This window comes from Aegilops tauschii, chromosome 4 (genome assembly GCF_002575655.3).
Source record: "Aegilops tauschii subsp. strangulata cultivar AL8/78 chromosome 4, Aet v6.0, whole genome shotgun sequence".
Taxonomy (NCBI): domain Eukaryota; kingdom Viridiplantae; phylum Streptophyta; class Magnoliopsida; order Poales; family Poaceae; genus Aegilops; species Aegilops tauschii.
This window is the reverse complement of record NC_053038.3, coordinates 365,014,321-365,030,487: the sequence shown is the minus strand read 5'-3', so window position 1 is coordinate 365,030,487 and position 16,167 is coordinate 365,014,321. Positions and strand designations below refer to the sequence as shown.

The 16,167-nt window shown below is 45.4% G+C and overlaps 1 long non-coding RNA gene across 1 annotated transcript; it reads right to left on the bottom strand.

Moving 5' to 3' along the window:
* Positions 1-12,120: 12,120 nt before the first annotated feature.
* Positions 12,121-14,527, bottom strand: LOC109760634 (uncharacterized). Its single transcript, XR_002232360.4, has 3 exons — positions 14,181-14,527; positions 13,869-14,084; positions 12,121-13,138 (listed from the first exon to the last, which is right to left on the bottom strand). It is a non-coding gene; the product is annotated as an uncharacterized lncRNA (long non-coding RNA).
* Positions 14,528-16,167: the final 1,640 nt, after the last annotated feature.

Genomic DNA, 16,167 nt, shown 5'->3' with positions numbered 1-16,167 from the left:
CGACGGGCCATTGATTTGGTTCTCAATAGAGACTGTCCATTTCTGAATGAACACGGTCAGTAGCCGGTTCGTTCCTCTTTTGCCCAGGGCTGTGACTGTTTTCGTTGTCAAGCATTTTCTTTCCTTTCGCGGGTACACTCGAGAGAATCTTTGCATGGCTGCATGCCGCTGATGAGAAACATGTGAATGGACAGTTGTTTTTTCCCTTTCCGATTACTCTCCATATGTCATTCTGATGACTGTTCTGGTGGTGGAGTGGTTAAGCGTGCAATTATTGCGCTCGCCTTGCCACCGCCGTGATACAGCTCGCTCGAACGCGGATGATCTTTATTTATTTATTTATTTATACTCGTAATAAACGCGGCTTCTAGTTCTCTTGAATACTCAAAATCTGCAGGCAATTAACTGGCATGAGATGCGCCACAACCAGGACGGCTGCTGTACCCAGACTGCAATGCGAAGACGGAGTCTCCCCAGGTGTGATGGCTCATGGCTGGCAACCCAAATGGTTCCATGTATGTATTGTACGCGTGTCACACGGCCACAGTCTATGTGCACCGAGCACGGGCAGGCGCCGTTTTGGTTCCCTACATTGTCTATCCCGACGTGCAGTGCGCGTACGGGCGTATCTCTTTTTCTCTTTACGAGTTGTCTTGGTAACGACCTGTTTTTGTTTGGGAGAGGCGATGTAGCTGGAGTACGCTGTAAATGAGCGTTTATGATAGATAGTATGCATCGACGCATAGCAGCGTGATTGGTAATTAACGACGTTGGCAAGAAGCGCTGGGTGATGGACCAATGGATGATAGTAGGAATTTTGGATGCCCTCCCACCCTTCTATCTAAAATCAAGAAAGGACAAATTTTCAGGTAAAGGTGAGGAGGCATCGTGTTCTTTGGTGAAGAGGTGAAGCTAGTTTACTTTAGTGGGGGCGAAAAGCAGGCCTTGGCACTGGATCACCGGAAGGAATGGCATCCCTGACTCTTAGTCACAAAGCAAAATGTATCCATTCTATCAAGAGATGAACTTTTGTACTGTGCGACGGCAGCTTGAAGATCCCTCTAGATTCAGGTACGCGTGAATTGTCTGCGCATCAAGAGTCAACTTCTCGAGTCGTGCGGATTGCTTGCCTTTTCCGTTCACTACTACTCCATCCATCTTTAATATAAGAACGTTTTCAACACTACACCAGTGTTAAAAACACTCTTATATTATGGGACGGAAGGAGTAATAGGCTGGTAGTGTGCGTTAATGCAGTTTCTTCGCTGAAATTTCACAGTGATCACTGAAAATTTATCCGCCGGGTTCGCCATCGCCGCGGCGTCTGGACGTCCGTTGCTGTATATCGCTGGTGCTAGCTCGGTGTTAAAACTCTGATATATGAGGTGACGGTGATCCCTGTACACAAAGAAAGGTGGTTTCTTTTGGTACTGCAATTTGGATGCTCCATGCGACACGCACTAATGAAAGGGAAATGATCCGTCCACAAAAGGAGCAAAAATAACCCGGCATCATCGTCTGATGGTGACACTCGTACTTATTGCTGGTTTTGAGTGACCGGGATTGTCTAAAGAAAAATCACCCACACTGCTCACCCTCCAATTTGCTACTCCTTTGCTGTATATCACACCTAAGCAAGGTGTATGACTGTTAGTCCTAGTCAATCGGCCCATTTTTCTACAGGGATAATGGAGTTGCTTTATCCGCAGTCTTGAAAGCGACTGGCCATTACTGCGGACGATGTTTTCTTTCCATTGTTGTGTCATAATCTTGGCTGTATATACTGTGGTGTACGCCAGTCTAATGGAAGTATGATGTGTGTGTGCCAGTGTCTCATACACTGCTCAAGTACACAAAGGCATGCCACAGGGGAAACAAGTGGAGGGGAAGCAAAGGCCGGCTGGTGGCCATCATTTACGATGTTGATATTCAGGCCAAGATATTAATAATGGCATTGGATGACCTGAATTCCGCTGTTTAGATGCAGTAGTAATCGAGCCTACCGAATTGGCTCGAAATATTCGATGTCCCGCTCAAGAGCCCGCCTCTCTATTCCCGAATTTGGAGGGGTGAGCTACATTTTCGGTGATATTCGGGAACGTGCCCGCAAAGCTCTGGTAAAAAGGTTAGCTCAATTAAGTGAAGGCCAAGCCTTCAATTAATTGACAGAACCAATATGACCCAGGTAGCTGTTGTGAAGGAACTACCATCTTGGTAGCTCTGAAAATTACCAAATAATTTGGGCAGCATCTAGTAGTCACCAATGACACAAATATGTCACAATTTTGGTCATTCACAGCCACACTAATGCACAGAGCCAGTTTGAAGTTTCTGCCAAGATCTGCCAGTAGTGAAACAAGTGCATTAACCCCTAATCCATTTGAGCAGAAATTTTGCATACATGAGCATACACCCATATCATGATCATCCACAAGATTGTAGCCATGTCTAACCAGCACAACCCCCTGCATGTATATTTCAAAGTTTGCATCCACCTGGCCAGCTTGTGAAGGATGTACTAGCTACACTCATCCAAATGACCCCAATTTTTTCGTACATCTTAAACAGCATACAATACCACCCTAGCCTTTCCCACCACACCATTTGAGCATAGCATCTCCCCAAAGTTTATGTACAGAAATTAAGTTTGTACAGGAAGTGTCATATAGGTCCACCCATTTGCTCTGAATTTCTTCATATATATTCACCAGCATACCAGAGCATAGCACAACAAGTTTCAGCATGTTTGGCTCAACCAAATTCAAATGGCAGATAACAAACACCTTGTGGCAAAAACCTACTACATTAGAGGCTCCACTCAATTACTAAGCATAGGATAGGCATACAACCACACACACACACACACACACACACACACGCACACACACACACTCCGTGACCATGCACACGCACACTAGACATGTTTTGGCCCCCTGGTTCATGCAATTCCAGTGGTGACTATGGACAGAGTGCGCTAACTGCACGCGCTACTGTTCGCCCGTGGCCACCCAAGCTCCCACCCTGCCCCGGCCGCGTTCGACGTGCCCACAGCACAGCCCCGGCCCCTATCACCTTCTAGAAGGCCAGCCGGTGCCACACCGCCAGCCCACGCCCAACAGAGCCGCCGCCCGAGCCCCGGCCACGGTGAGCTGCAGCCACTGCGGCGGCCATGGCCTCGCTCGCCTGTAAATAGCGACCCCCTGCTACCTCTTGAGCTTGCGTTGGTTTTTCCCTTGAAGAGGAAAGTCTGATGCAGCAAAGTAGCGTAAGTATTTTCCTCAGTTTTGAGAACCAAGGTATCAATCCAGTAGGAGACAACATAACAAGCCACCGAATACCTGCACAAACAAACACCAACTTGCAACCAACGCGACAAAGGGGTTGTCAATCCCTTCACGGTTATTCGCAAAGTGAGATCTGATGGAGATGGATAAACGGTAAAGTAATATTTTTGGTTTATGGAACGGAAAGTAAAGATTGCAAAGAAAATAAATAGGAAACTAGAATTGTAGATCGGAAACTTATATGATGGAAAATAGACCCGGGGGCCATAGGTTTCACTAGAGGCTTCTCTCAAGATAGAAATTAATTACGGTGGGTGAACAAATTACTGCCAAACAATTGATAGAAAAGCGCAAAGTTATGACGATATCTAAGGCAATGATCATGAATATAGGCATCACGTCCGTGTCAAGTAGACCGAAACGATTCTGCATCTACTACTATTACTCCACACGTCGACCGCTATCCAGCATGCATCTAGAGTATTAAGTTCATAAAGAACGGAGTAATGCTTTAAGCAAGATGACATGATGTAGAGGAATTAACTCAAGCAATATGATGAAAACCCCATCTTTTTATCCTCGATGGCAACAATACAATATGTGCCTTGCTGCCCCTACTGTCACTGGGAAACGACACCGCAAGATTGAACCAAAAGCTAAGAACTTCTCCCATTGCAAGAAAAATCAATCTAGTTGGCCAATCCAAATCGATAGTTCGAAGAGACTTGCAAAGATATCAAATCATGCATATAAGAATTCAGAGGAGATTCAAATAATATTCATAGATAAGCTGATCATAAATCCACAATTCATCAGATCTCGGCAAACACACCGCAAAAGAGTATTATATCGAATAGATGTCCAAGAACATCGAGGAGAACTTTGTATTGAGAATCAAAGAGAGAGAAGAAGCCATCTAGCTATTAGCTATGGACCCGTAGGTCTGAAGTAAACTACTCACGCTTCATCGGAGAGGCAATGTGTTGATGTAGAAGCCCTCCGTGATCGAATCCCCCTCCGACAGGATGCCGGAAAAGGCCCCAAGATGGGATCTCACGGGTACAGAAGGTTGCGGCGGTGGAAAAGTGGTTTCGTGGCTCCCTTCGATGTTTTTGGGTATAAGAGTATATATAGGAGGAAGATCTAGGTCAGGGAGTCTACGAGGGGCCCACAAGGTCGGGGGGCGCGCCCTCCACCCTTGTGGCTGCCTCGTGGCTATTCTGACTTGCACTCCAAGTCTCCTGGGTGTCTTCTGGTCCAAGAAAAACCATCGCGAAAGTTTTATTCCGTTTGGACTCCGTTTGGTTTTCCTTTTATGTGAAACTCTAAAACAAGGAAAAAACAGAAACTGGCACTAGGCTCTAGGTTAATAGGTTAGTCCCAAAAATCATATAAAATAGCATATTAATGCATATAAAACATCCAAAACAGATAATATAATATCATGGAACAATAAAAAATTATAGATACGTTGGAGACGTATCAAGCATCCCCAAGATTAATTCCTGCTCGTCCTTGAGTAGATAAATTATAAAAACAGAATTTTTGATGTGGAATGCTACCTAATATATTTGTCCATGTAATTCCCTTTATTATGGCATGAATGTTCAGATCCATAAGATTCAGAATAAAAGTTTATATTGACATAAAAATAATAATACTTCAAGCATACTAACAAAATAATTATGTTTTCTCAAAATAACATGGCCAAAGAAAGCTTATCCCTACAAAATCATATAGTCTGGCTATGCTCCATCTTCATCACACAAAATATTTAAATCATGCACAACCCCGATGACAAGCCAAGCAATTGTTTCATACTTTTGACGTTCTCAAACTTTTTCAACTTTCACGCAATACATGAGCGTGAGCCATGGATATAGCACTATAGGTGGAATAGACGATGGTTGTGGAGAAGACAAAAAGAAGGAGATAGTCTCATATCAACTAGGCGTATCAATGAGCTATGGAGATGCCCATTAATAGACATCAATGTGAGTGAGTAGGGATTGCCATGCAACGGATTCACTAGAGCTATAAGTTTATAAAAGCTTAAAAAAGAAACTAAGTGGGTGTGCATCCAACTCGCTTGCTCACGAAGACCTAGGGAAATTTGAGGAAGCCCATCATTGGAATATACAAGCCAAGTTCCATAATGAAAAATTCCCACTAGTATATGAAAGTGATATCATAGGAGACTCTCTATCATGAAGATCATGGTGCTACTTTGAAGCACAAGTGTGGCAAAAAGGATAGTAACATTGTCCCTTCTCTCTTTTTCTCTCATCATTTTTTTAATATTTTTCATCCGGAGTCTCATCCCGACTTGTGGGGGAATCATAGTCTCCATCATCCTTTTCTCACATGGGACAACACTACCGCAGGATGCTGCTAACGCGACACTACGATCAGAGACCCTTTGATAAACTGTGTGCGATGCCATAATCGCAAACGGTGCTGTATGAAAACCGTCAGAAATGTGTAAAACGTTTGCGATGATGGATGCATCAAACATGGTTCAGGTTTTAGTTGTGTGTGCGATGAAGGGCATACGGTTCAGTTCAATGAACTGTTTGCGATGAGGACGAACAAAAGAAATGGGCAGCCAGATGGAGGCGTGTGCGATACACAGCATACGGTTCACTCGGATGAACTGTTTGTGATTAGGCAACACAAAAGAAACGGTCAGCCAGATCAAAGGTGTGTGCGGTGTGCAGCATACGATTCACTCGGATGAATTGTTTGTGATTAGGCAAGGGAACATAAACGGTTCAATATAACAAGATGTGTGTGATATGCGGCAAACAGGTCTGTAATCAGAAATGTGTGCGAAGACCGATAATAACGCAGACGATTGCTTCTAATAAGACGTATGTGATATGCTCTGTCTACACAACATCTATTGGCCATTGTGGGACGGGCGGTCATCCGGATACGCCATAAGGGTGCGAAGAGGCATTCCTATCGGCAAGGACTAGTTGTTCCACCAGTAGCTCATGTAAGAAAACTATCAAGTTAAGTGTGCTCAGGCTGGAGCAGCCATCGGATGGGTGACTGGATGGGAAGTTGTGTCGATGTTAAATTAGGTGATGGGATGAGTCATTTTGGTCAAATGACCGAAATGCCCCATTCCCTCAGCTAATTTAACCTCGAGGTCCTTGTTTTTTGTTTTTTATTTATTTTTTAACACATGTTAAAGAAGGTCTACCGCATTATTTTTTGACAATGTGCGATATGTGGCATACAGTTGATCCATCCAACCTATTTATGATGGAATAGGTCGTGTGTGTTGTGGGCAAACGCTCCCTCGTATTCAACTGTTTGGGATTGATGAATTCATCACCGACGGGATCCCTAGTATGGTCCGTGTTCATCTGATCATCATCTACTTCTTGTGCTAGCTCGATGCTAAGTTTCCATTAATTGATGGTGTTTTATGAACACGCCACCGTTTTCCGCCATTTCCTCACCTGTTTCCCGCCACCATGCTATATTGCGCATAGGGGGCGCGCGACGCACGGAGGCGACAAGCGCAGCCTGTAGCACATCTACCTTTTCCAAGCATGCCAACCCACCAAAGCGTCGCCTCTGTCATCAACCTCGTCGACGAGGAAAACGAGCAGGCGCCACGGCCGCGCTCCCCGGCAACGCGATGGACGACGTTGTGATGCGCGTCATCGCCAGGGTTGAGCAGACCTTTGGCGCATGGCGCTTGAGCGCCGCAGATCAAGATAGGCATGTCAGCGCCGACAGGCTGCAGCTCTCCACACAACATGATCGATGGCGCGCCGCAGAGCAAGCTAGGCGCGTCCGCGCCGATAGGTTGTGGCTCGCCGCATGGCGAGACCGTTGGAGCGCCGCAGAGCGAGAGGCGCGGCGCGCCGCACAGCAAGAGCGGATCCATCGGCGCTTTCCTGCTGTCGACGCGGCGTCGCACCTGGGTACACGTCCCGTCAGTACCCCCATTCCTTGCCGGGAGTGGGCAGAGGCCCTCAGCGCCGTACTTGCACCAGATGCCGGCCACGCCGTACTTCCACCGGACGCCCGCCGCGCCATTCGCATGGGTGCCGCCGTTCGCCTTGTCCGCGTCCCGCTGGATGCCAACGCGCTGGTCCGTAGGCTCGACCGCCTCCTTGGCCCAGGTGTCCACCTGGGCGTAGTAGAGGAACATGGCCGTCGCATCCTCGAGCTGGTGATCTCTGATGAAATAGCCAACTTGGAGCTCGAGATCGCGCTCCAGATGTACCGCGAGCGTGTCGACCGCTTGGACGAACGCCTGCATGAGTTTAGGCAGAGCCCAGAGCTACCTAGGCAAGGGCTGTTGGTCATGGTCTCATGGGCGCGTTTATTTTGAAAAGTTGTTTCAACGTGGATAGCTTTGTATTCACATCAATCATAGTATTACTCTGTTTATTGCTCTGTTTCAATGTGTGTACTCTGTTTTTCATTCTTATATGTTCTGTTTCAATGTGTGTATATACGCTTTCCATTCTGTATATGTGGATGATAGTAGCTAGATTCAAATTAGTATACAAAAACAGATAGAAAATTGAATTCATAATATATACATAAACACCATTCTGATCACGGGGTCAGAATAATATTCTGATCACGTGGTCAGAATAATATTCTGATCACAATCTGACCTGCCTGAGTAACGCGCCCGAACTTCCCTCTGTACGAACCCGACCTTTGGGCTATCTTCGCGACCGTGTCTCCCCGCGCGAATTATTCTTGTTAGTCGTGTTCTATATGATGTTAGTGTAATCTAGAAACGTTTTTTAGCAACTAAATACCTGTTTTAAATAGGAATCTCGCTCGTTGGCGGATTTTGCTCTCGGGTCGTGATGAACTTGCATTTTTTGCAATTTTACTGTCTGAGTTGTTCGACCCGAACTTCTCCCAGTGCTAGGTTGAAATTCCGCCAACATTCCCCAAATGGGGCTTGCGATATACCGTTGGAAAGCTATGGACACCAGTATCATGACCCAAGTTAAATTTTTGGCAAAATATAAGCGGTTTAAGAGTAGTTTTGAAAATCATTTTTTCTTTATACAAAAAACATGAATCGTATTTTCGATCGCATTTCTAAACCGTTTATCGGAATGAGACAAATAATATGGCATTGGAAAGCTGCTGCAAAACCGCTCCTTCCACATGTTGAAAGTTTTCTCTAATTCCCTATGAATAAGATTTAATTTGGAAAATCATAGAATTTCGTAGACCAAACAGCCAAGTTCGTATTTTCGATGTCATTTCTAAACTGCTAATCCAATTAAGGCAAATGATATGGCATTGGAAAGCTTATGAAAATGCGCTACTTTTTCATATTAAAAGTTTTTCTAATTTTGAACGGTGTAAAAGTAATTTAGAAAACGATACAAGTTCCACCGATTTTGTATTTCCGAGCTAATTTTTTCAAGCGTAGGTCCGAATGCAGCAAATGATATGGCGTTGAAAACCTTGAGAAAATGCAAAACTTTTTGTTATATATTGTTTCTCCCAATTCCTTACGGTTTTAATTCAATTTTGAAAATGGCTAAAAACGTATTTTCGCCGTAATTTCTACAAACTTTATCGGAATGGGGCAAATAATATACCGCTGAAAAGCTACGGAAAATGCGAAACTTTTTCATGTTGATGGTTTTCTCTAATTCCTAGCCGTTTTCAAGTAATTTCAAAAATGGCGAGATCATTTGTTATGCCTTTATCGCGAAACAGATTCTTCAAAAATGCACCGCGTGAAGAACTTGAACTTCTCGGCATGTCTACTTGAACTTCACTCTGTTTTTTCACGTGCGTTTTTTGCTCGTAGCTCTCCATCCACTCACCGGAATTGAGCAAGTGATATACCAATGGAAAGCTGTTGCAAACACGCAACTTTCCCGTGTTGATCATTTTTTCATAGTCGCGACGTTTTTAAAAGTTTTTTCATCTAAAATTCATTCAGTGTAGTTGGTGAACTTCCTGCTGTTCTCACGTTGAACTTCTGTGACATATTTTTGTTTGTAATTTTCTTATCCATTTCGTCAGTGTTACACAAATGATATTCCTTTTGTACAAACCTCTCTCACAATATTTTTTTAACTTTCTTTGACCGAGGACTTGAACTTACACAAATGATATTCCTGCCGTTTTGAAATAAATTAGAAAATGATGAGATCATGATTTCTGCCTTCATCGCGAATGGAAATGCACCGCGTGAAGTAGTTGAACTTCCCGGGCATGCCTATTTGAACTTCATTCTGTTTTTGACGTGCTATTTTTTGACGTGCTGTTTTTTGCACTGCGTGAAGTAGTTGAACTTCTCGGGCATGTCTGTTTGAACTTCACTCTGTTTCACTTTATTGTATTTTTCTTATATGAAACACACACCATGTAGTACGTGAACTTCCGGTTGTTATCATTTTGAACTTCTATCTGGTTTGAGAGAATTATTTTAAAACACAAAAACAATGTATTTTTTATGTATTTTGGACATCTAAATACACGGTGAACCTCTCTCACAAGAATTTTTTAAACTTTTCCTCGTCGAGCACTTGAACTCCTAGCAACCATTTTTTCGTTTATGAGTTGTTTTTAAAAGTGCAAAAAATGGCGTTGTGTTTTTTATTTTTTGAACAGGTAAATCCTAGGTTTTAATAAACTCCGAACTTCTCTGTTATTTCAATTTGAACTTCACCTTTTTATATTTTGAGTAAAGAATTGTATTTGATTTTTATACAGAAAAAAATCAAACATGGAAATACAATGTGAACCTCTCTCGCAAGAATTTTTGAACTTCCCCGGACAGAGCACTTGAACTTCTTTCAACAAACCTTTTAAGATTTTATTTTTTCTATAGTTTTATTCTCACCTGAAATGCATTCCTTGCAGTACTTGAACTTCTCGTTGTTTTCACTATGAACTTCTTTCAACAGGTAAGAATTTTTTGAATACATCAAAACGTGTTTTAAATGGTATACATGAAATTTTTTAACCGTTCATCAAAATGTGGCACATAATATACCCGGTGGAAAGCTTATGAATCACAACAAGTTTTTCATGTAGACATGTGTTACAAATTCGTTGCCGTTTGAGAGCAGTTTTTAAAATGGCAAAACAACGTTGTTTTTTGCCTTTTTAAACAACATGTAAATGAACGACGGACGTCTCGTAAATATAATTTTTGAACCGTGCAGGGTGGAGCACGTGAACTTCTTGCAACAAACCTTCTAGGCTTTAGTTTTGTATTCTTTTATTCTCTTCTGAAACACATTTTGTGAAGTAGTTGAACTTCCCACTGTTTTCACCTTGAACTTCTGTCACGTTTTTCTATTCGTAATTCCCCACCTATACATCGGAGTTGCACAAATAATATACCTTTGCAAACCTGCTGAAAAGACATAACTTTTTCTAATACGGTTAATCTTTTGTTTCGAACAACATGCACCATTTTGTTTTAACCGTTTTTTGGAACAAGAATATTTATACACCATGAAAAGTTGTTGAATATGAGAAACTTTTTAATATAGAGCATTTTTGTTATAAATCTGTAATGGATTGAGAGAATTATTTTAATTCACAAAAACAACATTTTTGTGCGTTTTTGCACATGTAAATACATGGTGAACCTCTCTCACAAGTATTTTTGAACTTCCCCTGGCCAAGCACTTGAAGTTCTCTTAAAAAAAATTAGGCTTTGCCTTTTTATTTTTATTCTCATGTGAAACACACACCATGTAGTACGTGAACTTCAGGATGTTATCACTTTGAACTGCTCTTTTCTTTATTTGCCCCAAGCCCTAAAACACTCATCAAAATTGTGCATGTAAATCAGGTTTTTATAATATATGAACTTCTCTACTTTATTCTTAGAAAAGAAAAAAAATGATTTCTCTATAAACATTGTACAACTTTTTAAAAATTGAACTTCATACTTTAATTTTGCATAGAAACAAGAAGAATTTAAGTTTTGAACTACTCTATTTTTTAGTTTGAAATTCTTGATTTTCTTTTTAAAATTGAATTGCTCAAAAAAAAATGCCAAAAACAACGCTACCCCTTTAGCAATGAAAAAACCTGAATTTTTATAGACATCAAAACGCTTTTTTTTTTCAATTTTTGGACCTCTTTGTATATTTCTACAAATGGGAAAATTTGGAGTTTGTTTAGTAAATGTCGAACTTCTTCGTTATTTCAAACCGAACTTCTTGATTTATTTGTTAGTAACAGAAAAAATTTGAGGTTTTGTAAAAAATATCAAACTGCTCCGTTTTTTTAAATTGAATTGCTTAGTTTATTATGTAGTAAAAATCTGAGTTTTTCATATACATTGAACTACTCTATTGTTTCAAATTGAACTTCATGGTTTTTTTAATATGGACTTCTTGGTGTTTTTTTTATAAAGAATGAACTTCTCTGTTATTCCAATTTGAACTTCTTGGTTTTATTTTTTGAAACTGAAAATTTCCTTTTCCTTACAAATGGAGTAATGAAGTTCGTTTTTTATTTAAATTTGACTATGAACTTCTGTATTTTTTCGAGTGAACTTATGTGATCTAACATTTTGGTAAGCTGACAATTTTTAACATTATGTATTGTATTACTTTGACGTCTAAATCTGTACTAGTGTAGTAGTATTAGTTTGTGTGTTATGTTTTTGTAAGCATACAGCGATCGCTGGAACACAGTTTGCTCTGGGTACTGTTTCCTCTATTCCCCCGCTAAACTGAAGAGAAATTGATCGACAACAAAGCATTTTATATAGCCTCTTTATGACAGAATTCCATTTCATCTAACCAACAGACATGCCTCATCAAGAAATCTATGTGAATATACGGGTACCACATGGATGTCACGAGATCAACTAGTACTAGTAATTCATTGATTAGATTGAAAAAACTATAGCAGGTTTTTCGGCTAACAAAATTACAACAAGTTCAGTTGTACAAACGGAACAAACAAACCATGCTTACATCTCTTGTGATGCGCAAGAAAGTCTGACGACAACGACGGACAAGCTCGCCGGGAGCAGTAGGCGATGCAAAAACCACTGAGATTCAGAGATAGCAACACAACACAGCAATTTCCCCTAAAGAAAATTAGAATGAAGTCTCCAAAAAAAAGGGTGTGGCATGCCATCCAAATGGAGCAGCGGAGGCGAGTTTGATTCCTCGTCTAGCAACAACCACTTTGTGGGAGGGAGCACCGTGCGTCAAATCCGTCCGGCCGCTGCTATGACATTTGAACTTCTTGCAGCGGCACCAGCTTCCTGCAGCGGCGGCGGGGACGTGGACGGGTGGACGGCCGCGCCGGTGGCCGAGGCGGTGGTGACCCCGCGACGCGCCAGCGCCAGTGCCAGCACGCGGCGTCGCTCGACGCACGCCGTGCCGTAGAGCTTCGGGCTGTCGTTGCTCCTCGTCGAGGGCGGGGACGACATGGAGCCCTGGCCGTGCCTCCGAGGCCGGGTCACGGTGCCGCGACACCGAGGCAGTCGACGCCGGTATGGCCGGGGCAGGCGGCCGGTGAGAACGTGAAGTGCGGCGCCAGGGAGGCAGAGGAGTCCGACGCGGGGAGGAGATGGTGCCGCCGCACGTGGTGGTGGCGCGGCGGCACGCGCGGTCGTCGTCGGTGCTGGAGGGCGCCGGGCGGACGCTCAAGGGCCGTGACCTCTGCTGCGTCCGCAACGCCGTGCTCCACCAGACCGGCTTCCTCGACCTCTGAATCTGAATTTGAAGAAGAAGAAGAAAATGCATGCATGCCGGCCGGCCGGCGCGATCCACCACCGATCGATGATGGTCAACCTCCGTTCCAAGTCCCGAAGATCAACCAACTCCTGCCATTCCAGCAGCTGCCATGCCATGCATCCTCCCCTGCATCCATACAATCTGATCTTCAGAGTGACCAAACAAAACCCTCTATTCATGTCTGAAACTCTGGATACTGCCCGAATTGAATTCAATACATTCAATTTCATTTGTCTGAGTGTTTGCTGCTGTTGACCGACTCCAGTTACTATTATCCATCACAACTAGCAAAATTATATTACCATAACTCACAAAAATTACAGTATCTTCCAAACCTCAGAGGATTGAGATCTGCAAGAGTTTTGTATATTGGTTTCGTCTGGAATCAATCAACACATATAGTAAGTATTACTTTTATCCTGAGTGTGGCAACCAAGGTACTTAGTCCCAAACAATGTTTACCTCTGATAAGCCCATTGTGGCAGTGTGATGTCAACATGCACATATACAAAGTAGGCACTTGATTAAAGAAGAAGGCATGACTTTGACATGAGCGATGCAGAATCATTCATTCTATAAACCCTACAACAGCAGCACTAGCACATCATCATCCATCATCAACCAACCATGCAGCCTAGATATAAAACACCTACACTAACTTGCTTGGCATCTGCTGCTAGGGTGGTTGTGAATTTGACACCAGCATACTATGCATGATGCAATTCAGCTTGTCTCTATTCAATTCAACTCAATCAGTGGGCACCAATTATATCATCCCATCTCCCACAACTTCACATGGGATGTGGAGTACCATAACTATATAACTGAGAGAGATGGAATCCAATTGGCCTCTCACCTTGGCTCAGGTATCCCAGCCCAATCATGCTTGCATTCCTCCTCTCCTCTCCAACAGTGGTGGGGTTGCTAGAAGCGGAGGCGAGTTTGATTCCTCGTCTAGCACAACCACTTTATGGGAGGGAGCACCGTGTATCAAATCCGTCCGGCCGCTGCTATGACATTTGAACTTCTTGCAGCGGCACCAGCTTCCTGCAGGGGCATGGCGGGAGGAGACCTGCATGGCACGGGCGAGGCGGGGATCAGGAGTAGCTCGAGGATGGAAAGGGAGGTAAAGGTAGAGAAGGTCAGGGGGCGAAGGGGGGCGACGCACTGGTGCGAGAAGGCACGGCGGCGCTCGGACGGTGCGTGGCTGCCGGAAGGAAGAGGGCGTTTGGCGGCAGCGAGGCATCTGGCAATGACCACAACTGGGCGGGGGGTCGCAGAGAGGATCTCGTTGGCGATTGGATCCCGGTGGTGGCACAGCGGCGCGGGGGTCCGGGGAGGGCGGGCTGCGGCGAGGCGTCCGGGGAGGGCGCACGGCGGCAGGGGCTCGTGGCAGCGGGGGTTCCGGCGAGGGCGCGCGCGGCGGCGGGTTCCGCGGAGGGCGTGTGCGGCGGCGGGTTCCGAGGGCGGCGGCGGGAATGAGGCGCTCGGGGAAGGAGAGGTTGCGGGAGGGTTGGGGAAGCGTGTCGGGGCAGGGTGTTTTTTCATCTTTTCCATGACGATTCGAGAGCCGTAATCCAAATAGTTATTCTAATACCGGGATTAGAATAGTGTCACTATATATATATATATAGGAGAACGTTTGGGGCCGGGGCACCGGCAGAACGATTCGGCCGGTCTCCCTCTTCCTCGCGCAGCGCACGTACAGGAGGGCACCAGCGCCGGCAGGCACCACGCGCGGGCCAGATGACCAGCGGGCTTCTTCGACCGCCGCCGCCAGAGAAGAGCGCCTTGTCGTTCGCGTGCGGCCGCCCCTCACCGGATGTCGTTCGCGTGCGGCCGCCCCTCGCCGGATCTCGTTCGCATGCGGCGGCCCCTCGCCGGATCTCGTCCGCCTGCGGCCGCCCCTCGCCGGACTACTACCCCTCTGCCTCTTCCCAGAATCCGCCCCTCTGCCTCTCCCTGGAATCCGCCCCGGCCGCCCCTCGCCAGACCTTGCAGCGCTCGAGCCTCCCCAGCCATGGCAGACTACACCCCACGGTGATTTTTTGTTAGAACCGGTTGTAGCAAATTCAATCGCCGGTGGTAGCAAAAATCTACTACTGTTGCAGCAAAACGGCGTCATCGTCATCGCGAGCAAACACTAGACATCGCGCTTTTTTGTTACATGCTACAACCTGTATCACATTTTGCTACAACCGGCACACCACTCAGCTACAACCGGCGCCGAGTTTTGCTACATCGGATATACAGAAAGTTGCAAGCGTTCAGTGCCATCGAGGAAAGCTACAACCGTCTACAGAAAATGCTACAACCTTCGATGAAAAAAGCTTCAACCGAACGAGAGATGAATTTTTCACCCAGGCGCTGCTCAAAACGAAAAAAGTTTCAATCGTTTACAGAAAAGCTTCCACCGTAGAGGGGAAAAGCTACAACCGTGTCAATTTTTTGCTACTACCGTCTGTGTGTTTTGCTACATCCATTCATGCGGCCATGGTACTTTTTTGCGACTGAGGTGTGACCGGCGACGACGAGGACGAACATTTTTTGTTGCAACAACCTCGTTTTTTGCTACCATTGGCGATGTGTTTTGCTACATCCGATTAACATGTTTGCTACAATGGCGACGCCGATGGATTTTTTTTGCTGCAACCGTTGTCTTCATTTGCTACGACTGACACGGGAAAATGCTACCACGAGGCATCTCAGTTTTTTGCTGGAAACAATCATCGGTGAGGCGGAGCTGCATCCATGGCACTCCGACGAGCAGCGGGGGCAGCGAGCGGTCGGGGCGAGCTGAGTCCCGGAGCGCGGGGCGGCCCCGACGGGCGGCCGGGGCGGCGAGCGGACTTGGACGAGTTGAGTCGCGGAGCTGCATCCATGGCGCTCCGACGGGCGGCTGAGGCGGCGAGCGGTCAGCTCCAACCGGCGGGCGGGGCGGCGAGCGGGCGGGGCGAGCTGAGTGCCGGAGCGTGGGGCGGCCGGCGAAGACGGGCGGCGAGACGGGGTTCCTTTCCCCGTCCGCGCTCGCGAGAGGAAGACGACGCCCTGGTTGGATAAGAATCCAATGGATCGGAATGGGCCGATCTGACGGCTAGAGTTGGACCGGCCGAAGCGTTCGGCCGGTGCGCCGGCGCTTAGCATCGCCCATATAT